This window comes from Dasypus novemcinctus, chromosome 18 (genome assembly GCF_030445035.2).
Source record: "Dasypus novemcinctus isolate mDasNov1 chromosome 18, mDasNov1.1.hap2, whole genome shotgun sequence".
Classification (NCBI taxonomy): domain Eukaryota; kingdom Metazoa; phylum Chordata; class Mammalia; order Cingulata; family Dasypodidae; genus Dasypus; species Dasypus novemcinctus.
Window position 1 is genome coordinate 870970 of NC_080690.1, and position 26590 is coordinate 897559.

The window sequence follows — 26590 nt, forward strand, 5'->3', positions numbered from 1 at the left end:
GCGGCACCGGGAACCAATCCTGGGACCCTCTGGAGTGGGAGAGAGGCGATCATTCTCCTGCACCACCTCAGCTCCCTGGTCTGCTGTGTCTCTTATTGTCTCTCCTCTGTGTCTCTTTTTGTTGCGTCATCTTGCTGTGCCAGCATCCTGTGTGGGCCAGCTCTCCGTGCGGGCCAGCTTGTCTTCTCCAGGAGGACCCGGGAATGGAACCCTGGACCTCCCATACGGTAGATGAAGGCCCAGTTGCTTGAGACACAGCTGCTTCCCTGCTCTGGCTTTGGTGCCCACAGCTGTGGGCGTGGCAGCGCGGCCCTTTGTCCCTGGGGTGGTGTTCCAGAAGCCGAAAGTTCAGCGAAATGCAGGGAGGTGGGACAGAACGACAAGGCGGTTTGGGTGTTTGCTAGTGAGCAGCTGGATTGGGAAGCCAGAAGAAAGACGCAAGCAGGAGCGAGTGGAGCACTCAGGGGTCTTTGTCCTGGGAAGCTGGGCATGCCCCTTGGATTGGGGGCTCGGGAGGGCCAGAGCCTTGGTGCCACTTTGGCCTTGTGTGAGGTCCTTCACAGGGGGCTGCGCCTGGGTGGGTGTGGGCGTGGGGTCGAGGCCTGCCCCCTCACCTGCTTGCTGACCTCTGGCCTTGCAGTCAGGTGGCGTGGGGTCAGGTCGCCTGCTGTCCCAGGGCGGTGAGTGAGGGTCTCAGGAGGGTACACTGATCCAGCCTGGGGCGCACTGTTCAGTCCTACAAGGAAGGGGGATCTTATTAGAGTCAGGTTTGCACGTCTTTGAATTAGTTCTGTTTTGAAGAATTGATTGTTTTTGTGTGTGACTTTGCATTTGTTTCTGGGTGGCAGAATATATTCTGACATTGTGTTTGCAAAATTATGTATAAAAAATTCTGTGTAATAGAAAGTGTTTTGAGAATTTCTTTAGCCTCTCTGGAATGAGCATTCATTTTAACATTTTAGGACTTTCCTCCAGAGATTGATTGATAGATTGAGTCTTTATTTTTAAAGAAGCTTTAAATTACATAAATGCTACATTGAAAATATAGGGGGTTCCTATGCACTCCCCTTCCCCTCCCATACTTTCCCCACCATCAGCATCCCTCATCAGTGTGGTGTGTTTGTTATACTTGATGACCACATATTTGAGCATTGCTACTAACCAGGGTCTTCAGTTTACATCATGGTTTACACTTTGTGCTGCACAATTTTATAGGTTTTGACAAAATGTTTAATGGCCTCTATCCGTCTTTGCGGTGTCCTGCAGAGCAGTTCCGGGGTCCCCAAAATACCCCATCTCCAGAGACTGCTAGCCCATGGGAGTGTAGGAGACTTGCTGACAGCCACACAGGTCCATTCCTCTGCACACCTGGGCTCTGCAGCTGCGGGCAGCCTGCTGCTGGTGCCACACGGGCTCGTGCTGTGCCCTGGCAGCGATTCAGAAGGCCTGTGGCCTCAGCGTGGGCTTCCCTCTTCCTGGTCTCCTGCTTCGTGGAATCGGCAGCTGCCGGTTCTGCCCCCTTGGCTCTTTGGGCTGAACTTTGTCTGGCTCTTCGTTTGTTCTTGGTATTGTCTGGTGGTTCGTTTTTCTCCCCCAGTTCCACTGTTATCATTTACCTCCACACCCTTCCCCCTTGGGAACTTCTGACAGTCTACACTTGTAAGATACTCATTTTTTAGTAAGAGCAGACTGAATTTTTTCAGAGGGAAAGATGTGTAAGTGTGAATCATCCCACTGCGCAGAGTAAAAATAGGGAAGGGGAATGGTGTAGGGCAGTGATCAGCAAAAGGAAGAAGGGGGATTATTATCTTTTAGACCTCTGTCCTCTGTTGCGGTGGTTCTCTTCTCATGCTCACCTTCAGCCCTTCAGGAAGTAAAGCCGCAGGCCCCGGGGTTAGAGTGGTGGGCTGTGGCTTAGCCCCACGCAGCAAAAGGTGAGAATGCCTTCTCAGGCTGCCTGGGGAACGGCGTGTCCAGAACCCCATGTGTCCTGGAGTGCAGCCATCCTGTCCAGACCCAGCTGAGCCTTGGCTTCTGGTTAGTTTAGCTTAAAACTCTGCATTCCGTGGACAGTTGACAGGCTCTCAGGTTTGCAGGGACTTGCTCACATGCCCTCCGCTAGCTGCTGAATAGCGCGCACTTCCGTTGGTCGGCTTGTCCGAGCTCTCGGCTGCTTGAGATGCTTATGTCCCAGCCTCATCGTAAATAGCGCGCTGCTTCTCCAGTGTGGTTCTTACCCACTTCCCTGAATCACTGCCTTACTTGGAGACCCTTGACACTGCTTTTTCTTTAGTGCAGATGTTAGTCCTGAAAAGGCATATTTGATTTCATCTCCCTGGAAGTAGAAGCATCAGCGTAGTGTAGCTTGCTTTTACTTTATGTCTTCAGAGGTCATATGTTCATGCTTATGACTCTTTACATGAACTATTTATACCTACACACTGTGTATCTTTTTTTTTTTTTTTTTTTTTAAAAGATTTATTTATTTATTTAATTCCTGGTTGTCTGTTCTTGGTGTCTATTTGCTGCGTCTTGTTTCTTTGTCCGCTTCTGTTGTCGTCAGCGGCACGGGAAGTGTGGGCGATGCCATTCCTGGGCAGGCTGCTCTTTCTTTTCACGCTGGGCGGCTCTCCTCACGGGCGCACTCCTTGTGTGTGGGGCTCCCCCACGCGGGGGACACCCTTGCGTGGCACGGCACTCCTGGCGTGCATCAGCACTGCGCATGGCCAGCTCCACACGGGTCAAGGAGGCCCGGGGTTTGAACCACGGACCTCCCATATGGTAGACGGACGCCCTAACCACTGGGCCAAAGTCCGTTTCCCTTTTTTTTTTTAATCCTTTGCTTTTACGGTTAGTAAGGAAACTGATACTTATTTGAACCTTCAGTATCATTTGTAGGGAAAGATAAAACTTTCTTTTTATTATGTATGTACTGTGCCTTTTGAGCAACCTGTCATCCACTGAGATAGTTTGTCATTGTTTGTTTACCTTCCAGATGAGTGGAAAAAGGCAGGCATCTTCAGTAACTGCAGGTGGGACCTTTTTATCTGGAGGGGCCTGTCCTGGGCTTTCTGGGGCAGTGCTTCCAACTGTGGGTTATGGCCCCACATGACTCATCTAGGAAGGTCCTCCCTACCCCACGGCCATGGGGATAGCTTCCTGTGCCTTCTGAGAGTTGTGTAGTTTCACTTTTTACATTTAAGTCTTTAATCTGTACCAGATTGATTTTTATGTACAGTGAAAAAAGGAACAGATTGTCGACCTTTTCCCATATGGACACGCAGCTGTCCCAGCATTGCCTCTGGGGTTGAGGATTTTTCCTGGCCTCTGTAATGGTGGCTCCATCGGGGGTCGAGTCTCCAGCTGTCCCTGGATCCTTGTCTACTCTCTCTGGTGCCCCATTGGTCAGCTTGTCTGTCTCATGACAGTATCACCCTGTCTTTAATTATTTATTCTAACCAATTGTTGCCAGTATCTAGAAAAGCAGGTGATTTGTGTATATTCATTTTGTATTTTGTGTCCAGTAACTTGTTTCTACAGATGAGAGAACTTAGATGAATACAGACTGTTAGAATTTACACAGGGTCAGAATTTATACGAACCATGGCTGTCAGACTCCACAGCTTGCGTGCACTGCTCCGTGTTGATCTTGAGGAAAGCTACATTGGCGCCAGCATGGATGGTGCATTGGAGAGGTGATTTGCAGGAAGGGGATAGAAGTTGGGATTCACAGTGGCGTTAGGAACAGTAAGAAATGAAGAAAACATTAGAGGTGCAGAATAAGAGGGAGATCAAAAAGGACGATGCGATGCGCTTTTGGAAAGCTCTTGGGGCTAGGACCGTGCAGCTGCCTTAGCAGAAGGAGGAAGTTGGTGGAGCCTGCTTTCCAGGAGAGGGTGCTTCAGTCTCAGGTGAGTGGAGGCTGACCAGCCAGGTGGAATGTCCAGGCCACGAGTTCTGGCTGGAGTGGGGTCTCAGGAGAGCTGTTGGCCTTGAGTGCAGGAGTCGAGGGGCTCTCTGCTCCGAGGTTGTGGTGACAGCTTTGGGAGTGAGTGGACCCCCCGGAGTGAGGTTGGGAGAGAGAAAAGGGTGCTGGAGTCAGGGCCCTTCTTCCGGGGAAGGAGGGGAAGGGACCAGGAGAGGCAGGGTCCGCGGCGGGTGAGCAGTGGCGCTGTGCCTCCAACTGCTAAGGAGCCTGGTGTGAGCACTGCTGGCTTTGTTGGCTGAAGAAGTTCTGTGGCTTTTCTCTTACGTGTGTTAAGTGTCGTCTTTGATCCATGGATTGGCGTTTTTGGTCTCTTCCCCTCCAAATAAGTGGATTTTACCTTCATCAATTCAGAAACAAAGATTTGTCCTGTGTTGTTCAATTGTGGACCTCTCATCAGGGAGCCTAACTTAATTTTTTCACCATTTCAAAAACGGTGGCATCCCAGTTGGGATTTGAGTCAATGTTATTTGTTTTCTTTATGGCATCTCCTTTCTTGCATGCAGCTGTCAATTTTAGGAGATTGGGGGCAAGTTATTCTAATTATAACAACCATGGCCATTCTTGGCTTATATGAATCTACTTTGAGCTTCCTCATCTTTTCTTTCGTTTAAAGGGTTTATTTCATTTATTTATTTCTTCCCATTCCCTTGATGTTTTGCGCTTGCTGTGTCTTCCTTGTTTCTTTAGGAGGCACGAGGAGCTGAACCCACAACCTCTGATGTGGGAGGGAGGCACCTAATCACTTGAGCCCCCTCCACTCCCTCCTTTACTGTGTCTCTCATTATGCTTTTCCTGCCCATTTCTTGTTGCGTCATCTTGTTGTGTCAGCTTGTTGCGCCTGCCTGTTGTGCAAGCATGCTGTCTTTAGGAGGCACCAGGAACTAGACCAGGGACCTCCCATGTGGTAGGCGGGAGCTCAGTTGCTTGAGCCACATCCACTTCCCATCGTCTTTTCTTTTGAAAGGTGTAGCTGTGCATATATATTAGAGAGTTTTATTCAATTAGAATAAACAAGTAGATAAATCTGTCTAGGAACAAAACAGGAATTTTTTTTTTTTCGAGTACCATTTCTCAATGGACAATTGCTTAGGTTATTAATGTTCTCTTACATAATTATTTAAGATAATTAATTTTCTTAAAACATACATGTAAAAGGTTTTTGATTTGGCAAGTCTGCTACGCTCAGTTGTCTTTGTTGGAAATTATTTTCTGTTTCATACCAGAAGTCAGTTTAAGGAATACTCTAATGTAAATCCAGAGTGTTGACAGCACTGATTATCATATTTTTTGAAGAAAATTGGACTCTGCTTTCCAAAATGGGGAATCTGCTCATTTGGTCAGTGGGTCCCCTGCCACGGTGGAGGGAGCAGACCTTCTCTGCTGGTGGCAGAGGCTTTAGAGAATGTCGGCAACTCCTGAACCCCGCGGTGATGCAGAGATGAGGAGCATGGCTAGCACATTGAACTCAAAATAAAAAAGGTGTTTTATTCCCTGAACTGACCACTCCTGAGAGATGCTCCTGCACCTGGGCACCACGCCCTGCCCTGGGCTCTGCGGCAGAGCAGCCCTGGCGTGGCGGCGCTCCAGGTCGTGGCGTGTCCCTGCATCCTGACGTCTGCCTGGTTAGGCCAGTACCCAGCATCCTGGCTTTAGCTCACCCAGTGTGTCGTCGTCTTTGTCACTAGACACTTGTGCAGCATTAGATCACTACAGCCTAAGAGATGGCCTTGACCTGAGCTGGGGAGCTCCCGTGTGTGCTGCGATTGCATCGGGTTTTCTGTCTTTAAATGTTGCTCAGGGCAGACTCCGGGCGGCAGGAGATGCCTGCCGTGCAGCCTGTGGGGCCGGGTGGTTTCATTTCTGCTCAGTAGTAGCTGGGCAGAGAGTGGCTCGGCGGTCAGCCCGTCTCTCCTCTGCTCCTGCACACAGGTGGACTTGGGCACACATTTGAGTGCAGAGACGGCTGCGCTGACGCGTGCACCCCACAGGGCCGGGGGCGCAGAGCCACGGAGCCTCGGCGCTGCCGCTCTTGGCCCGAAGGCCTCTGGCAGGACCGTCTCATTCTTTATGGCCTTGTTTCTCAGATTAGGCTTTTTCAACTTATTTTGGAGGACAAGGGTGATGAAGAATCTCTGTTTTGAGAAACAGTACTTTCGGCTGGTTTTTCCACAGCTGCGTAGTCGGGGCTTAGAGTGAGGGACTGGACTGGACCTCGACTCCCAGGCCTGGCGTATTCGCTGCACACGGGAACCAGCGACTTCCAGAGCCTCGGAGTTGGACACGTCGTTGTGGGGGGAATGTGGGAGGTGCGTCGTGGTGTTTTTAAGAAGAGCAGACGGTCCTGAATCTCTTAATGTCTGTGAAATGCGGTCTGCCCCCCCTCCCCGACCCCTGCAGACCTTCCTTCCTACGCCCTTGGCTGCGCCTTCAGGGGCTATTGTGCTGGCAGGGAGTCAAAAAAAGCCAGACCGTGTGGGCAGGTGCTTCAGGAAAGTTTCCTGAGTATGATGGTGACGTTGGAGTTTGGATGTGTTTCTCATTGTAAAAATAGTACATTTACCCTAGAAAATTTGAAAGATATCAGAAAGTCTAAGGAAGAAAATGGTTTTGAAGGATGAATAGGAGTTTCCCCAGGTGAGCAAAGGTGAAAAGGGCATTTTAGGAAGAGAGGGCATCCTATGAAAGAAACAAAGCAGAAGACGTTTGAGATGCTGAAGTATGAAGTAAAAAGACAAGGAATGTGAGCAGGTGGAGGCAGCAGTCCAGGACCACGCCGCAAAGGGGCGCCTGCCAGGGCCTCTCACTGTGGGGCTGCGACCCCGGTTTGGTGGGACACACCCAGTGCTAACAATGGGCAATAATGCAGACCTCTGGAGCACAGCAGAAAGTACAGTTATGCATCAAACGTGCTTAGTGTGAGTTTGGTTTTGTGACACTTCCCAGGTGTGAATTTACATGTAGTTGTGTCTTGCAGCGCGATGGAAAGCATGCTTCTCACTGTGGGTTGGGGTTAAAAGTTTAACAAATATGAACATGTTCTTTGGTAGTCCAGTCCAGTGAATCCTTCTGGCAGGAGTGAAGTGTCTTAAGTAAGAGGTGAATCAGACTTGGCAAGTTCATGTCTAAGCAACGTGGTGAATAAATTGGATGGTGTGTTTGGTTAGAGAAGATAATTAAGCTGTTATGATAATGTCAGCGAAGAAATACTGAGATTCTGCTGAATTAGAAATTAGAACAGTGGCAGTGAGGTAGAACAAGAAGTTGGGATTGACAAAATTTGTGAACTGGTTCTGGCTTGGAAGGTTGACTCTAGAGTGGTACCTACTAAGGCAGGGAACACAAGAAGAACAGATGTGGGGGCCTGTGTGTGGAGGCAGATGGAAGTGTTTCCTGGGCTGTGGTGATGTGTCTGGTAACAGTGGGATGTTGGCATCCAGCACTCAGTGGGAGCTCTGAAACCTGGGATTGGGATTTGACCAGCTGCTGAAACCACAGAGGCAGGTAAGATGGCCCAGGGAGAGCTGATGAGCTGGGGTGGAGCTGCTGAGAACTGCCGGAGAAAACTGGATTTAAGGGCTTAGGTGGAACCAAGTGGCCATGTGGAGTTAGCAAGAGGAATGGACACTGGTGTTAGGGAAGCCTGAGGGTGAGGGAATGATTTTTAAGGTAAATACTACTGAGAGGGTGAGGCAGAGAAGCATCACTTATGTTCTGGGTTTAAATGGAGCACTGAACTGAACTTGCCTTGATTTTTTTTTTTTTTTTTTAAATAAAAGAAGGAGCCAGGATTGAACCCAGAATCTCGTACATGGGAAGCAGCTGCTCAACTGCTGAGCTACCCCTGCTTCCTAACTTGCCTTGAATTAAAAAAAAAAAGATTTATTTATTTATTACCCCCCCCCCCAATTGTCTGCTCTCTAGGTCCACTTGCTGTGTGTTCTTCTGTGTCTGTTGTATTCTCATTAGGTGGCTCTGGGAACTGATCCTGGGACCTTCTGGAGCAGGAGAGGGGCACTCTGTCTCTTGAACCTGGTCTGCTGTGTCTCTTATTGTCTCTCCTCTGTATCTCTTTTTGTTGTGTCTTCTTGCTTCGCTAGCTCACCGCGCAGGGCAGCTTGCCTTCACCAGGAGGCCCCGGGAATCAAACTCTGGACCTCTCATATGGTAGATGGGAGCCTAGTCACTTGAGCCACATCTGCTTCCCTTACCTTGATTTTTTTTTAAGATTTATTTATTTATTTATCTGCCCCCCCCCCCCCCCCCGCATTGTCTGTTCTCTGTGTCTATTTACTGCGTCATCTTTGTCCGCTTCTGTTGTTGTCAGCGACACGGGATTCTCATGTTTCTTTTTGTTGTGTGTTCTTGTTGTGTCAGCTCTCCGTGTGTGCGGTGCCATTCTTAGGCAGGCTACACTTTTCGCGCTGGGCGGCTCTCCTTATGGGGCACACTCCTTGGGCACACTCCTTGCGCATGGGGCTCCGCTACGCCAGGGACACCCCTGCATGGCAGGGCACTCCTTGCGCGCATCAGCACTGCGCATGGGCCAGCTCCACATGGGTCAAGGAGGCCCGGGGTTTGAACTGTGTACCTCCCATGTGGTAGACGGACGCTCTAACCATTAGGCCAAGCCTGCTTCCCTTACCTTGATTTTTGAGGTAAAAATTGTCTTGCTTTAAATGCCAACATGATATATAATATGTACTTACATAATAAATATGTAAATATTTTTGGTTGGGGAGGGCTTTGTCAGTTGTGGACTTAGAAGGAGCTGCGAGGGCAGAGTCTGGATAAGAGGGAGAGTGAAAAGGGAGGAGTGCAGGGGTTCAGGGAGCTGCGGCTGGTGATGGTGTGGAGGTGGCCGGAGAGCCAGGAGCCCTCGGGGCGTGGACAGACACGGTAACCCAGGTCCTGGTGAATCGGTCACCCTTGCTTGGGCCAGCTTGTTTTTTATTTTTCTACTATGCCACACCTTTGCTCCTTGAGAGCTCTGTAAGCACTTGCTAGTAAATGAAGAAGCATGTTTTGTGCGGTAACTCCTGGGAGATTAGAGGATTTAGTTGAATATAAATGGAAGGAAAGAGTTGCTGTAACTCCCATGTTTCAGGAGGGCTTTGGTGAGTTAGTGGTGGCTTTAGGTAAGAGGCTTGGCTGGAGCTTAGGATGTCCTCTGGGTTGGTCACTTCTATGTCTTAGACTGTGTGTCCACTTCCAGGGACCACAGGTTGACTGGGGGTAGCAGAGGCCCATTTGTGAACCATTAAGAACAGTCGGTGATAATTAACATTACATATAAAGTGTAAAATCCATTTTGTTTATCTTAAGGTAGTTTTGTTCCTTTTTGGTTATGTTCCTTTTTCTTTTTTTTTTTTTTTTTTTTTAACAGTGGGTGGTCATCAGAAAGCTTTAACCAGACCGAAGAACTGGGATCCAGGAAGGATGGGGTGGAGACTGCTATGTAGAGCTCTGTGGGAGTTTGATATTATTGATGAATTCCAAAAAGAAATACTGATTATGTTTTTAAACTGGTCTGTTCCTCTGGGCTAGTGATACATCAGATTGTATTGGATTCAGAGATTTCACTCTTCCTTGATTAAATAATGATTAAGGCTTTGACTGGGCCATGTCAGTAGGATGTCGAGTCTCCTCCCTCTTGGTGTGCAGGGACCACAGAGAGTCCGCACCGCAGAGAAGGGAGGTTGGAGTTTTGACCTGGAGCCTGGGAAGTGAACACATAAGCAGCAGCTATGTGAGGAAAGACAAGGCCCCATGGAGACGCGCTGTTAGCCGATGGTCTACAGCTGACCTTGTGGCCAGAGCAGCTGAGCCCAGAGAGTAATGAGTCCTGGGAGAGAGACAAGACTTCTCCCAACCCACAGCTGGTGTTGGAAAAAGCTGGGACCACGGAGCCAAGAGAGGAAGAGGGAGGCTGGACCCCGGCAGGTGTCGGCAGCCATCTTGCTCTGACGTGGCAACAGACTTGGTGAGGGAAGTAACGTATCCTTTATGGCCTGGTAACTGTAAGCTTTTACCCCAAATAAATACCCTTTATAAATGCCAACAGATTTCTGGTATTTTGCATCAGTCTCCCTTTGGCTGACTAATACAAGCCCCTTTTATTTTATTTTTTACAGAATGGTTAACATTTATTGAACGCATGCTACGTCCAGGAACTGCGTTAAATGCCTGTGTGTTTATTATTAATTTTTAAAATATTTTATAAAATTTTAATTTATTTTTTTCTTAGCAAATTTTTTAATTGTCCTTTTTAAGAAAGGATACACAGATCACACAAAAACAAGCCCCTTTTAATAAGCCATTCTTTTCACAAGTTCAGTGGGAGTAATTTACCTGCCATATACTGAAATGCCTGAACATGGGAGTTGAGAGTTGTTTGTGTACCTGGGGAGTCTGTGGCGTCAGTCGTATGTTTCCACCTGCTCCCCTCTTCCTGCCTCCACTTGGCAATGCTTTAATTGCATCTTAGATGCTGAACTGTACCAATTCTTGTTGTGGATTTACATTCTAAATTAAAACGGTGCTCCCGTATAGGGAAAGTAGATACATTTTAAGGGAAAACCTGTTAAGCTGGATATTGCATAATCTTAGACTTGTAGAATTTAAGGAGCTGTAGGAATTAAATGAGTGTCCTTTGCTTTAGACATAAGTAATATGAGCTTTTTCCCCTACTACTGAAAAAAATCATCTTTTCAGAAAACAAAAATGGCCATGCAGGTCGGTTTGCTCCCAGTTTGTAGTGAGTACTAGAGTTGATGGAAATTCAGAGTTGATAGTGGTTTGCACCCACACTGAGCTGGTACAGAGGGCTGGACTTTGGCCAACCTGTGGCAGGAGAGTGACGAGAGGGGGGCAGCCTGCATGTCAGTGCCCACGGCTGAGGACAGGGTGACACTTGTGAGGTATCACAGGTGTGCTGGAATGATGGTCCTTTCTGACACCCTTGGAAGAGATCAGTCTTGTATCAGACTTGGGTCTGTTTTGATATTAACTCTGTTGATTTAGTTGTAAATGCTACTATTTGCTGAAGATGGAGAATTGACTGTATCGAGCAGTTTTAATCTCCTCTAAAGGAGTTGCACGAAATAAACTCTTAAGCACCTCCTTGTGTGTCGGGCAGAGGTAACACTTTCCGTTTATGGGCGTTATGTACACTTGCAGTTTCTTGGTACGTGGAGGTCCGTGGACCTGGACTTAACTTTCTCCTGCACCAGAGCACTTAGGTAGTAGCCTCCTTTGGAAAGCTAATTGCTCTTCATCTTCCTTGAGTGGCAGTTGTCAGACCTGTCAGCATTGTTTCAACTTTAATTCTCAGAAACAAAAACCCAGTAATTGGGAGGACGGTATTTTTTCAGTTTTGCCCTTAACCATGAGCGTGGTGTGTAGCTGATGTTGGTGGAAGCTTCCTGGAAGCGGAAAGACCAGTGGCAGCCCTCCTTTGTATCAGGGCCGAGGGGCACGTAGAGTGGGCTGCCCGGACTCCGAGAGCCTGGCGCTGTTCGTCATTCTTCTAAATTATACATTTTTTTCTTTCTTTTGTATATAGCACTTCTTAATTGAGATGTGTCTCATAACATAAAAGTCACCATTTTAGGGCATACTTTTCTCTGGTTTTTAGTATATTCGCAGTGTTGTGCAGCCATCGCCACTATCTAATTCCAGAACATTCCCATCATCCCCAGAAGAAGTCTGAACTTATTAGCCATTAGTGCCCATTCCCTCCTTCCTCTGTCCCTGGCAACCACTTGTCCACCTTGTCCCTCTCATTTGCCCATTTTGGACAGTCCTGTAAACGATATCTTACAGTATGTGTCCTTTTGAGTCTGGCTGCTTTCACTCAGAGTACTGTTTTCGAGGTCCCTCTGTGTTGTACCGTGTAGCAGTGCTTTGTTCCTTTCTATAGCTGAATAATAGTCCGTTGTTTGGATATGCCACCTTTTTTTAATCTCTATTTTTTTTTATCAGCTGATAGAAAAAAGTGAGTGGGTTCTACATTTTGGCTCTTATGAATAATGCTCCTCTGTGCACATTCATGTATAAATTTTTGTGTGGATATGTTTTCAGTTCTTTTGTGTATATACCCAGGGGTGGAATTGCTGGGTTATAGGTAACTCTCTGAGTTTAGCTTTTTGAGAAACTACCAAACTATTCCACACCTGATGCATCATTTTTCATACCTATGGGCAGTATGCAAGGTTTCCAATTTTTCCACATTCTCACCAGAACTTTTTTTAAATTATTTTTGTTTGTTTTATTATAGCCATCCTAGTGAGTGTGAAATGGTACCTTGTGATTTTGATTTACATTTCCCTAATGACTTAATGATGCTGAGCATCTTTTCACATAGCTTGTTGGCTATTTGTGTGTCTTATTTGGAGAAAAATCTATTGACGTCCTTTGCTCATTTTGTAATATGGGTATTTATCTCTTGAGTTATGAGTTCTTTATATATTGTAGATTCTCATCCCTTATCAGACATAAGATTTAAAAATATTGTCTCCCATTCTGTGGATTGTCTTTTTACTGTCTTTTTTTTTTTTTTTAAGATTTATTTTTATTTATTTAATTCCCTTCCCCTCCCCCGGTTGTCTGTTTTCTGTGTCTTTTTGCTGCGTCTTGTTTCTTTGTCTGCTTCTGTTGTCATCAGCGGCACAGGAAGTGTGGGCGGCGCCATTCCTGGGCAGGCTGCTCCCTCCTTCGCGCTGGGCGGCTCTCCTTACGGGTGCACTCCTTGAGCGTGGGGCTCCCCTACGCAGGGGACACCCCTGCGTGGCAGGGCACTCCTTGCGCGCATCAGCACTGCACATGGGCCAGCTCCACACGGGTCAAGGAGGCCCGGGGCTTGAACCGCGGACCTCCCATGTGGTAGACGGGCGCCCTAACCACTGGGCCAAAGTCCGTTTCCCTTTACTGTCTTAATAGCAAACTTTTGATGCACAAAAGTTTTAAATTTTGATGAAATCTGATTTATCTATTTTTCTTTGATTTCTTGTGCTTTTGGTGTCATGTCTAAAAAACAATTGCCTAATTCAAGGTACACAGATTTTCACCCATGTTTCCTTCTAATAGTTTTACATTTTAGTTCTTAAATTTAGGTCTCTGATCCATTTTGAGTTACACATTGTATATGGTATGTGGTCGGAGTCCAAATTAAGTAGTTTGCATATGGCTATCTAGCTGTCCAGCACCATTTGGTAAAAGCCAGCTGACTGTAGACGCATGGTTTTCCCCCTGGACTCTTCATTCTCCTCTGTTGGTCTCTGTGTCCCCTTAGGCCAGGACACAGTCTTGATGACTACTGCTTTGTACTAGGTTTTATAATAGGGAATTGTGAGTCCTCCAACTTAGTTTTTCTTTTTCAAGGTTGTTTTGACTATTCTGTGTCCCTTGCAGTTCCGTATGACAGTAATCAGCTTTTCTAGTTTTAAGAAATAAAAGGCAGTTAGGGGCAGCGGATGTGGCTCAACAGATAGAGTGTCCACTTACCATATAGGAGGTCCAAAGGTTCGATACCCAGGGCCTCCTGGCTTGTGTGGTGAGCTGGCCCACGGCGCAGTGGTGCTGTGTATAAGGAGTGCTGGCCCACGCAGAAATGCCCCCATGTAAGGATGCCCTCTGCTCAAGGAGTGGCCCCTGTGCAAGGAGAGCCGCCCTGTCCGAAACCGCAGCCCGCCCAGGAGTGGTGCCACACACACACAGAGAGCTGATGCAGCACGATGACACAACAAAAAGAGACACAGATCCCCAGTGCCGCCTGATGAGAATAGAAGCAGACACAGAAGAACACACAGCAAATGGACACAGAGAGCAGACAATGGGGGTGGGGGGAGAGAAATAAATAAAATCTTAAAAAAAAAAAAAGACAGTTAGGACTTTGACAGGTATTGCATCAAATCTGTAGATGTTTTGGGAAGTGTTGCCATCTTAGCAATATTTAATTCTTCTGCGAACACAGAATGTCTTTCCATTTATTTGATCTTTAATTTCTTTCAACCTTGTGCTGCAGTTTTCAGTGTACAAGTCTTACGCTTCTTTGGTTAAGATTATTCCTACATGTTCTTTTTGATGCTGTTATGCGGCGGCTTGCTCGGTCGGTAGAGGTGGGGTCTGGCTGCGGACGAGGGGTCGGTCCAGCTCTGGACGAGGGGTCGGTCCCGCTTGGGACGAGGGGTCGGTCCCACTTGGGACGAGGGGTCGGTCCGGCAGCAGACAAGGGATCGGTCTCACAAAGGGTTGCGCGGTTCGGCTGACGGGGTCGCCCGGCGAAGCCGGCGACGAAGGGGTCGCCCGGCGAAGCCGGCGACGAAGGGGTCGCCCGGAGAAGCCGGCGACGAAGGGGTCGCCCGGAGAAGCAGGCGACGAACTGGGGACAAGGGAGGCCAGGCCCTTGTCGGGGGCTCTCAGGACTGGAGGGCGCACGGCAGAAGAACTACCGCGGAGACAAGGTAAACACGCAAGTCCACTTTACTGAGGGAGAGGCAACAGTTTTATAGGGGCTGGGGAAGGCTGATTGGTCGAAGCCACGCCCTGTTCTGATTGGTTGCCGGCGAAAGGTCAGTGGGCGGTACTGGGCGGGGGAGGGGTGGTGGTTAGGGATTGGCTGTCGCTGTTGCTGGGGGAAGGGGCAGGGTTTCGGGATTGGTGGCTGCTGTTGCTGGGGTGGAGGGCAGACTTGAGTTTCCCGCCCACGCCTGGCTGTTGCTGCTGTCGGGGGAAGGGAAAAGGGCGGGCTGGATTTTTCCGCCCACACCTGGCTGTTGCTGCTGTCGGGGGAGGGGAAAAGGGCAGACTGGAATTTTCTGCCCTGCGCCTGCGCAGGGAGAAAGAAGGCATCGTGTGGCGCCATCCAGGAGGAGGGGTGGCCGCGGAAGCATGGCTGCCGAGAAGGGGAGACCCGAGGGCACTCTGCGCCCATGCCGAGCTCCCTTCAGGGGTGGCGGTGAGTCCGACCAGCCACCCTATTATGGGGGCAGCGGAATTAGGCCTACTGCGGCCACGCCCCTGCCAGGCCAGCAAACCACACTTCAGCCCGAGGGGTGACCGCACTGTTATAAATGGAATTGTTTTTTTGTTTCATTTTCAGATTGTTCATTGGTAGGGTATAGAAACTAGTATGTATAGGAACTGACTTTCGTACGTTGATCCTTACAACTTTGCTGAACTTATTTGTTAACTCTAGTAGGTCTTTGTGTGTGGATGCTTTAGGTTTTGTATTCGTTTCCTGACGGTGAATGTTGTAGCTGGGCAGCCCAGGGGCTGGATCCCTTTGGCGGCATTCTCCGTTTCCTGTGTGCGCGCTCTGGTGTGGGCTGGCACGTGGCTTCCACTCCACTGGGTGCTGTGCATTAAGCCATGCTTGATCACCGCTAGTTCATTCTGTTTTACTTGGTTCCCCAAAGGGAGTATGAGTACTGGTAATTATTTTCATGGACAAGCGTTGGGTAGAAGGAGAACAGTATGTTCATGGCGCCATGTTTTTTTTTTTTTTTTAAAGAATTATTTTTTATTTTTTAAATTTATTTCTCTCCCCTTTTCCCCCCACCCCAGTTGTCCGTTCTCTGTGTCTGTTTGCTGCGTGTTCTTTGTCCGCTTCTGTTGTTGTCAGCAGCACGGGAATCTGTGTTTCTTTTTGTTGTGTCATCTTGTGTCAGCTCTCCGTGTGGGCGGCACCATTCCTGGGCAGGCTGCACTTCCTTTCGCGCTGGGCGGCTCTCCTAATGGGTGCACTCCTTGCGCATGGGGCTCCCCTACGCGGGGGACACCCCTGCATGGCAGGGCACTCCTTGCGCACATCAGCACTGCGCATGGGCCAGCTGCACACGGGTCAAGGAGGCCCGGGGTTTGAACCTGGACCTCCCATGTGGTAGACGGGTGTCCTAACCACTGGGCCAAGGCCGCTTCCCTATGGAGTCATGTTTGATTCTACCTGAGGTTCCTGTTTAACTGAGGACAGGCTGGTAACCAGTGTACTGTAGCTTACCCCGCTTGTGTTACTCATTTTGAAAAAACCCAGAGAGAAGTGTTTGCAAATGAATGTTTGTTTTTTTTTCCCGGAAGTACCAGGGATTGAACCTGGGACCTCATATATGCGAAGCAAGTGCTCATCTGCTGAGCTGCACCTGCCCCCCTGAGTGAGGTTTTGAAGTAGCCACTCTGTAGATTTGGGTCATCTTGTGTGTTTCCAGTGCCTCTGACTCCATTGTAAAATGGTGAGGACAACAGTAAACTCCAAGATGGGGAGATAGAATGTATTTATATAGCAGATTTGGAACTTTATGGATTTCCTAAGAACTGGAGATATTGATAATCTGTTTCTTGATTTTATGCTGTCTGAAAAGTGGGTTTTATGTCTTTGTTAATCTCATTTCAGGTGTGTGAGAGTAAACGACTGTCAGATTTTGTTTCATACCATGGATTATTCTAGTGAGGGCGAGGTAGGGAGCCAGCCAGGTGGCTGCCTGGTGAGCCTGCACTTGTAACAGTAAGCCGCTTGTGGACTCGCAGCCCCTGCTGCCCGTCTCCTGTGGAGTCAGGCACTTCCCTCTGCCCCAGCCCACCAGTGTTAACTGTTGCTCTTGTGCATAGCTGCATGGATGTAGTTGGGTGCGTGTTTCCATAACCTTTTAAGTCTTTGGGTCTGTGACTTTTCTTTAGTTTGGTGTCATGTTTTCATTCTTCTAGGTCTCAGTATTCCTGTTTCCTGTCTATGAAGGTTTTGGTTTTTTTTTTGCTTTATATGGGCTATGAACATATTTACTTTAAAAACATGTTTTCTAACATTCCCCTGGGTTTTGTGAGGAAAGGGAAGACTGTTGTTAAGGTGAGACCCGCGTCCACGCCGGCGCTGGGCGGGGGCTTTCTTCTCTGCCCCAGGGGTTGGCCTCTGCTCCTTTGCCCAGCGGTGGGCCCTGAGGCTGTGGCCCCAGCGGGGAGGGCGCGCCTCCTCTCGGTCCTCTCACCTGCTCACTGCATTGTTGAAACATTAGCTTTCTGTTTCTTGCTTTGTGTTTTCTTGAAATAAGAAGTCATTTGAGTTAAAGAAGGAAGTTGTACAGGAGCGTTGATTTCCCTTTCAGCGTCTTTGCCACCTACACTTCGTTTCTGAAGTCTGCTCAGCTACCTTTATTCCCTGGACTTTTCTCTTTCCTTCTGCATCAGAGAAAACAATAACACCACCCCCATCCTAAAGCAAAACAAGCAATTAACGCCTCGGCCCCAAAAAGTTAGAAAGCTGGGCTCCCTGGTGTGGCTTCAAGGTCAGAACGGTGGCTCCCAGGAGAGGAGAGGGCTCCGTCATTACAGCAGAGTCACCCAGCAGGATGGCGCGGAGAGGGTGGCGGCTCTCCTTGTGAAACTCAGTCTCTTGGTCTCTCCACATCTGAGAGCTGTAGGATGAGATGGGGCTCCATCTGTGATTTTCAAAACGTGTTTTTCAATCCTTTGCAGGCTAATTTTAACAGATTTTTTTTTTTAAAGATTTGTATGTATTTCTCTTCCCTTCCCTGCCCCCCCCCCCCAGGTTGTCTGCTCTCTGTGCCCATTCGCTGTGTGTTCTTCTGTGTGCACTTCTATCCTTATCAGCGGCATCAGGAATCTGTTTCTCTTTTTGTTGTGTCATGTTGCTGCATCAGCTCTCTGTGTGTGCAGCGCCATTCCTGGGCAGGCTGCACTTTCTTTCGCTCTGGGTGACTCTCCTTACGGGGCTCACTCCTTGTGCGTGGGACTCCCCTATGCGGGGGACACCTCTGTGTGGCACGGCACTCCTTGTGCGCATCAGCACTGTGCATGGGCCAGCTTCGCACGGGTCAGGAGGCCCTGGGTTTGAACCTTGAACCTCCCATGTGGTAGGTACGCCTTATCCATTGAGCCAAATCCACTCCCTTTTAAAAAGAGTATAGATTTTAAAAAGAGTATAGATTTTAAAAAGAGTATAGAGAACCACGGGCTCGTTAATATTTTATATTTTTGCTATTTCCAGAGAGGTCGTGTAATGGAGTGGCTGAGCGCACAGCCCCAAGCCCGCAGGCCTGCACTGGACCGGGGGCCTTGCCTGGAGTTCTCACCTCTTTGTGGGATTATGTTGAGGATTAAATGAGTTAACTTTATGTGAATCATGTGGAATTGCAGTATTGGACATTTTAGAAAATCGAGGTAATTGGAGATTCATGTGCAGTTGTAGGAAGTAGCACAGACTCTGGGCGCTGCGAGGCTCTGCCCGCTCAGTCCCATGGCCCAGCGTGTGCAGGGCCAGGACGCGCCTGCTCTGTGGGCGTGCATGTGGGGCATGTGCAGTGCCCTCACCGTCCCCCGACCCATCGCCACATCGCCATCACCAGGCCCCCCTGCATTCATCCCGGTCTCCAGCCCCCAGCAGCCACTCTCCTGTCCTCCACTTGTGAAAAGCGTCTTCTGAATGGAATCCCACGCCCCGCCTAAGCCCTAGGAGGTGGAGTAGGCTGCTGCGGGCTCCTCCATGCGAGGGCGCGCCTCCCTGCTGAGGACGCGCAGGGCTGGCAGCGGCCCGTCGGCTGCTTGAGCACGTGTACACAAGTGGCTGGACGACTTCTGACCTGCAAAATGGCACGTGCAGGTGGCTCAGTTTAGTCCAGGCGTTCTTAGCCAGGGATCCCTGAGCTTGAATTGAAATTCAAAGCAACGTTCTTGTGGGGACATGTTGGTGCAGGTGTGATGTGTTTATTAATAGTGCACAGTGTTGCGTGGACTTGTACGGGGTCTGTGGCTTTTCCCTGACTGGCAGAGGGGTTTTTGGAACAGGAAAGGTTAAGAACTTAGTCTATGTGAAGCTGCTGCTGGTGTGAGCAGTGTGGTCACTGCCGCTGCAGACCCAGGCAGCGCTTTGTCCAGACCCCAGGCCCTTGCAGAAGGAGCCCGAGGCGGTGCGTCTCCATGGGGCGGGGCGCCGGGCACAGACGCTGGCATCCTGGGGCTGGCTGTGACCGCCCTCAGACCCCTTTCCAGGGATTGGTGCCCGCCTGGCTTTATGCCATGAGGAGTGTAGCTCTGTACACAGCTGTGACATTTCAGGGTGTGAAGAGGTAGGAAAGGGAGGGAGATAAAAAGGGGGACTGGGCATTTTCAGTACTTTAAAAATGTGTGTGAAAATTATTAGTCTAAAAGCATGGTGCACAGTCCAACTAAAATAACCATTTTTACTCTGGTATTGATTGGAATTACATCAAAATGAGTAAGAAATTGCTTCTCTTATGCTGATCAGAAACTGATAGCAGTTCTAGGTATTTGATGAATAAAAATGGAAATGAGTTAATGTAGTTTATGAGTAAAAGTCTTTCAAGGAAATTTGGGGAGGAAAGGGAAACTCCCAGTGTTGAAAACAGCAGTTATCTTGTTTTTTTTTTTTTTTCCTTCTTCAAAAATCATAAGCGTCTATTCAAGGTCAGGATTCCCTGTGGAAGACAATTTGCATGTGGCCAGTGACTTTTCATAGAAAGAAGTAAATGAATAAATCAGTGCAGTCTCTCCTTGATTCTTAAAGAAAAAGCAGGTCCAATTATAGTTATCCAGTGTAACTTTTTATACAAAAATGAAGTGAGGTTGAGTCAATTTGGTTGTCATGTTGTTTCCAGGTATTTTTAAAAGAAGTTATTTTCTCTACCTCTAATGTGTTACATAACTCATTAAAAAATTAGTGAGATAGGAAGAAGTAGAAAGAAAAATTTTAACTTGTGCATTTCTTTACCATCCAAAGATAATCACCTCTAATTGAAAGCTAGTTCCTGACTTTTCTCAAACAGATTGTGTTTTGTTGCACACTCCATTGGCACTTGGGTTCCACTGCTGCGGACGCGTCGCTGTGGCTTTCCTTGGTTCCGGTGAGGATGAGCTTACTGGACACCCTGCTTCCCCCAGACACGACGGGCGTTGTCACATCCCATTCATGGAATCTTTATCCTTTTCTCACCAGCACCCAGCTTTCACTGTATCTTGATCTTTTTAATCCTGTTCTGGCAACACACCTTTAAGTACTGCACCTGTCAACCTAGCTAAAAGTGGAGTCTGGTGCCGTTCTGCTTGAACGCAGCTTTTCACAGTGGTAGTGGTTTTGATGTGCATATGTATGCTGCATTAAGGTTTTTTTCTTTCTTGGACTATTTCTTCAACATCTATTCCTCAGAAATGAAATTACTGTGTCAAAGGGTATACATACTTTAGAAATGATTGAATCAGCCACCGTGGATTTTCCCCTTGGTCTTCTGTGAGCCACGGCTCCTGGCCAGTGTGTGGCCCAGCGTCCGCGTTTGGGAGTGGCTGTAGCTTACAGCAGTGGCGCCCTCTTGGAGGGCGTTGGGCCTTGGAGGTGCTGGGAGAAGTGCCGCTGCCATCCACGGGGAGCCAGGGGCGCCCGGGGCCGCCTCGATTGTTTGCTGTGCGCCTGAGGTGGGCAGGCGTTCAGGCACTTGCCATCACTGCGTTTGTTCCTTTCTGTTTCACAGGAAGCTGAGCAGCTTAAGGGCGTGCGTGATGTTTTTCATTAAGACCAGTGTCCACATTGGCTATTTACTGCTCCTTAAGGCTAATGGCACCTTTGAAAAATCCTGCACAAGAATATGAGGGTAGAAATAGCTTATTCTGTCTCTGCAAAAGCACACACATCCTCGAGTGTAGACCAGGGTGCCTGAAGAAAAGTGCCCCCGGCTCAGTAGCACCGTGTCCTCATCTTCCCGCCGGGGTCTGTGTGCTGGTTCCCCCTGGCGTGAGATAGGCTTGGGGATGGGCAAGAGGTACTTGTTAGGGTGGGACTGCGATAAAGTGACTGTGGATGACTCTCACTCCCCGCCCATTTATACTCGTTTGTTTTATTCTTGAAGAGCTTAAAACCCTCCAGGGAGATGGTGAAATTTTATCCAGTGACTTTTTCTTCATGATACTGCAGTTTACTTTCTCCCTTTAAAAACTCTGGATAGAAAATGAAGATCACCTTGATGTTCTTCTGTACCTTTATTATAGTTTAAAACTTACCTGCTTCTTAATTTCAAAATTAGTAATTTTTAGATAATTATCTTACAGTTAATGTGGTTATTTCTGTTCATCTACAGTGTTTACTTGATTTATTTGATACCTTGTTTATAGGAAGTTTGTGAGGCTTCTGAGTGAAATCTAGCTAGATCGTATGTAGTTTCAATTGCTCTTTTTCTTGATTTTACCTTCAAAGTGTTGAGATTGCTATATTTTGATATAAGAACATTTGATGAATGAAGTTTACAGTTGTCTCTGTACCTTTAGTTAAGTCCCTAGTTGTGAATGACAGAAAGAAATCACTCTGTTCACGGAGCTGTGCAAAGGAAGGTCCCTGGGAGCCTGACCCTCAGTGCTGCTGCCTCTTCTTCCTGCGCCTTTCTTCTCCACTTGCAGCTAGCCTGCTGGGAAGAGTGCAGCACTTGCCACTTTGACCCCTCTGTGGGTCTCCTGGCTGTGGCAGTGTCAAGTTGTGCACAGGAGCACTTAGCTCCACAGCCCCTGTGCTGCTCTGTCCACCAAGGGAAACAGTAATTTTGAACTTTATGTTTTGTCATGTTTTGCTTTTTATTGAAGTACTACTGTATCCATGGTGAAGCAGATATATTTTTTCATGTTCTTTGGGAATATAAAAATACAATGAATATATTCTGCTGAGACTTGCCTTTCACTGGGCGTTTTTTGAGATTTGGCTATATTGAGATGTGTAGCTATAGCTTAATAATTAATAAAGAAACCTGCCCTTGGGTGGCAGCAGTGTGATGAGGACCTGCGTTCTGCAAGGCGAGGGCTGGGGGAAGGGGCTGCTCACCTTACGGGGGCCGTCTGATGGGCGCTGTCTGTGTTCACATCACCGCAGACAACACATTTCCGCCACCCTGTCCCAGCACATGTGCACTTGTGCGTTCCCCATCTCTTCCTGTCTCTCCTGAGTTGTGTTGGGAGGATTTCAGAGCCATGGCCATGGGTGCTTGAATCCCTTCTGAACTGGAGTCACCGCAAGAGTGTGGGGTCTGGATGATGCTGTGTCTCTGCTAATGGACCCCTTAGGTTGGCTAAAAGGGTAGCCCGTGAGCAGGTTGGGGTCAGGGAGGGCTATATTGGATGGCCCAGGAACGTCCTGCTGAGAGGGAAATGGGTGATGGAAAGATGGGGAGCTCCTCTAGTAGAGGGCAGAGGCTGGGAGTGGGGAGGGTGACGGGAACCAGAGTTTAGAGCTCATTCTGGGTGTGACAGGAAGCCACTAGAGGATGTGAAATGCATAACTTTGATAAAGGTCTAATAATTGATGTTGTGAGATTTCTGTCCAACACCACGAGCAGAGAAGGCTGTGATCAGCCCCAGTCTACAGGGAGGAGACCAGGAGCCCGTCAGAGGCCCAGGTCTTGGTGGGGAGCAGCAGTCTGCCAGCACTGGGAGGACAGGGCCTTCAGGACACCTGCGTCCAGGAGAGAGGCTGTGGACAAGAGGGGTTTCCATTCGGGTCATGCTCTGAAGCACACCTCTTCCTGCGTGTCACTCTCCCTAATTACCACCCCATATCAGCCAGACGTCTTACATACTTTGCTACTTGTCATAATGAACAGGAATTTTAGTGTATGGGTGAAGTGAAATGGAGGAAGGAGGTGAAGTAGATGGCTTGTTCTAAATGGAGAGCAACTAAAAAATGTAAGGAGAAGGAAAGTAGAAATTAATATTTGCTGAACCTGTTTTGCTCTTCTGTTTCAGGGTATACACCTCACTGCTTTGGGGCACTCCTCCATTGGATTTACTGTACAGTCCTCGTCAACATCGACTTCTAGCAATGGAATCGGTAAATAGTTAAATTGTGTTATTTTCACTGCTTTGTATAAAGGAGCATGAAAGTAATACATACACTTCTAAGTTGCTTTTCTTTGTACTGATAGCGTTTTAACTGTGCATTTTTGCTTATAACTTTTGTCTAGGGTATTTTCAGAATGGCACAATGTGCTGTATGGGATGAATAAATAGCACCACTGGTGCCACGATCAGATGTATTTCGCTGAAAAACTAAACAGGTTGGTCGCCTAGCCCATATAGGGAGTTTACTTCTTCCCAACTTTGTTCATTGTAAAATTTTCTCCGTCCCCAAATGGTCAGGAGAACACCAAAACCCTGCAGTGGCTGTGTTTATTTTGTACTTTAGAACTATTGGATTAACTGTTTGTATAAAGAGTGCTTTTATTTGCTGAGAATTATGATGACTTCCCCTTTGAGGGGAAGTTGTCCATGTCTGCAGTGGGCTGGGGCAGGAAAGTGGTCCTGAGTTGTGTGGGGTGACTGGTCTGTGCTCCTGCAGTTTGAGGCCAGTTTGTGGGGTCACTGGGTCGAGAATAGGGAGCTTCAGCTTGGTCGCCTTGACTCTTGACTCCTCCTGGGAAGAAATGGAATGCTTTTTGAGAGGAGGGGCATGCTGGCCTTGGGGCTGATCAAGCATACGTCTTCCCCTTGGCAGAGTCATTGTGACCTTGTTTATTTCCTTTGTCATGTGAATTTATGATATTTGGAATGAAAATTGGAGCTTTTCAGGTTTTCATATCTTGGCTAGGTCTTAGTGTTTTAAGGCAAACAGTTCAAAAGTGTATAAACGGTTTGTGTTGTTATTCTTAGTAAATGTGAAAGAAACCTTTTCTGCCACTTCTGTAGTAAGTTTTCTTTATCTGTCATCCTTGAATCAGGCCACTTTGAAATGAACCTGGCCTGTTTCTTTCACTTGACTGAAGTCTTGGAAATGAGGGTGAGGCTTTGTGGAAAAGAAGTCTTAGCTCATTGTATTACTATGCCTAGAATTGTCTTCTCTTAACCTGCAAGATAGCAGTTAAAAAGAACCAGCCATGGATGGTGGAGGGTTTGGTAGGCACCTCCGAGTTGAAAAAGCTGGCTTTTTAGCATTCCTTGGAGTCATGGTGAAAATGCTCCCAAGGACGATTTCCAGGATGTGAATGCAAGTCTGGTCCCTTGACTTGTGAAGAGAATCGTCTGTTCAGGAAGCGCGTGAATCCCCACTTAATCCAAACGCAGGCCTGTGGGTTCCTTGGGAAAGGGCAGAGTGGCAAGGTCCAGAAGTAAACAGCTGACTGTAAAATAAGTAGTAAGATAGAACCTACTTTTAAGAAGGGGGTTGCGGAAGGGGAGGGTCTCACTTGGATGCTGGCAGGGGCAGGAAGTTTTGTGGAGAAGTTGGGAATTGAGCTGTGTTATGCAGGAAGGAAAGGATAAACACTGAGAAGCAGGCAGTGTTGAGCGGCAGCATGGAGGCCAGAGGAGCGGAGGGCTGGGTCGCACGTGGTCAGGAAGCGGGGCCGGGCCAGGCCAGGGGAGGTGCCCGGGGTGCATGGAGGTGGCTGTAATTGCCGAGCAGGGTGGTGAGCGTGCGTCCCGTTGGGCAGTTCTGAAGGGTTTGGCTCGAGAGGAAGAAGAGATGCGGCTATAGCTAGACCAAACATACCCACACCTCAGGTCTGAGCTTGACCTTGGCTTAGAAAATTTATAATATTGACCTTAATTTATAACAAGGAAAAACAAAATGCCCATGTTATTGTGATTATTAGTCAGTATTTAGTGATTCAGAGCATATATTCACTGGTTATAGGAGTAGCCCTGGATTGGCATCACTGGCCTGGTTCTTTTATGGAGTGAGAATACTAGATAAGCTAATTCATACTGTTCTTGACTATACCACATTAATAATTCAAGGTATTGAATGCTGTTATCACTGTTGTGAAATATATTCATTTAATATTGATACTATCTCCAGGATTTGGAGTGAATAAAAATAAAGTTTCAAAATATAATAATCAACCAGTGGTATATATCATATAAGTAGAATAAAGGGGGGAAAACACAAGATTGTCAATAGATGCATAAAAGACATCTGACAAAGTCTAACTCCCTTGTTCGATAAAAACACTCAGAAAAGTGTTTCTCAACTTTCTCAAAATGATGAAGGCCTCTTAAGAAAAACCTAGAGCTAACATCTTACTCAATGGTAAAAGACTGAAAGCTTTGCCCTTATGATCAAGAATAAGACAAGGATGCCCTGGAAGTTCTAGTCAGAACAAGTAGGCAAGAAAAAATAAAAGGTCCAAATTGGAAAAGAAGACACATCTTATACACAGAAAACCCAAAGGAATCCACAGGAAAACTATTAGAGCTAATAAATGAGTTCAGCAAAGTGGCAAGGTACAAGATCAACAGCAAGCACAGTTGTGTCCTACACTAGCAGTGAACAATCTGCAGAAGAAATTAAGAAAAAAAAATTGATTTCTAGTAACATCTCTAAGAATAAAATATCTAGGAATAAATTAACCAAACATTCAAAAGACTTAACTGAAAACTACAAAACACTGTTGAGAGAAATGAAAAGACCTAAATAAATGCAAGACATTCCATGTTCATGGATCAAAAGAGTTAGCATTGTTAGTATGTCAATATTACCCAAAGCAGCATACAAATTCAGTGCATTCCCTATTAAAATTTCAGCAGCCTTGGCCAAAAAGCACATGAAAAAATGTTCCATATCACTAGCTATTAGGGAAATGCAAATCAAAACAACAACGAGATATCATCTGACACCACATAGAATGACCATTATTGAAAAACAGACAACAATAAGTGCTGGAGAGGATGTGGAGAAATCAGAACACTCCTTCACTGTTGGTGGGATGGTAAAATGGTGCAGCCTCTGTGGAAGACAGTTTGGTGGTCCCTCAAGAAGCTAAATATAGAACTGCCATGTGATCCAGCAATTCCTCTACTAGGAATATATCCAGAAGAACTAAAAACTAGGACACAAACAGAACACCAGTGTTCATAGTGGCGTTGCTCACAATTGCCAAAAGATGGAAACAACCCAATTGTCCATCCACCAGTGAATGGATAAACAAAAATGTGTTATATACCTACGATGGAATACTATGCTGCAATAAGAAGAAATGAAATTGGGACATATGTGATAACATGGATGAGTCTTGAAGACATTATACTAAGCGAAGTAAGCCAGACAAAAGGACAAATATTGCATGGTCTCATTAATACTAACTAAATATTTAGTTGAGAAGAACTATGGATGCTTAATGTACGTTAAAAAAAAAATTCCAGCAGCCTTTTTGCAGAAATGAAAAACAAACAAACAAAAAAAAACGATCCTCAAATTCATGTGGAACAGCAAGGGGCTCTGAATAGCCAAAACAGTTTTGAAGAAAAAAAATGAAAGAACAGGAGGGAAGTGGTTGTGGCTGATGAGTGTCTACCTACCATTTGGAGGGTCCAGGGTGTGAAACCCAGGGCCTCCTGACCCGTGTGGTGCGCTGGCCCATGGCCGTGCACAGGGAGTGCTGTGCCACTTAAGGGAGCCCCCACATGGGGTGCCCTATGCGCAGGAGTGCGCCCTGCAAGGAGAACCACCCGTGTGAAAAAAGCAGAGCCCACCCAAGAGTCGTGCCGCACACACGGAGAGCTGACACAGCAAGATGATGCAACAAAAGAGGAGACACAGATTCCCGGTGCTGCTGACAAGAATGCACGTGGACACAGAAGAACACACAGCGAATGGACACAGCAGACAACGGG

At 47.4% G+C, this 26590-nt stretch overlaps 1 protein-coding gene across 5 annotated transcripts in view; it reads left to right on the top strand.

Moving 5' to 3' along the window:
* Positions 1-26590, top strand: part of ANKRD11 (ankyrin repeat domain containing 11) — a 250617-nt gene that overhangs the window by 57046 nt on the left and 166981 nt on the right. For all 5 annotated transcript variants that reach the window (XM_071209031.1, XM_058279557.2, XM_058279558.2 and 2 more), the window contains exon 2: positions 22727-22811. The gene's annotated coding sequence lies outside the window, so the exon portion shown is untranslated. The remainder of the gene's footprint in view (positions 1-22726; positions 22812-26590) is intronic.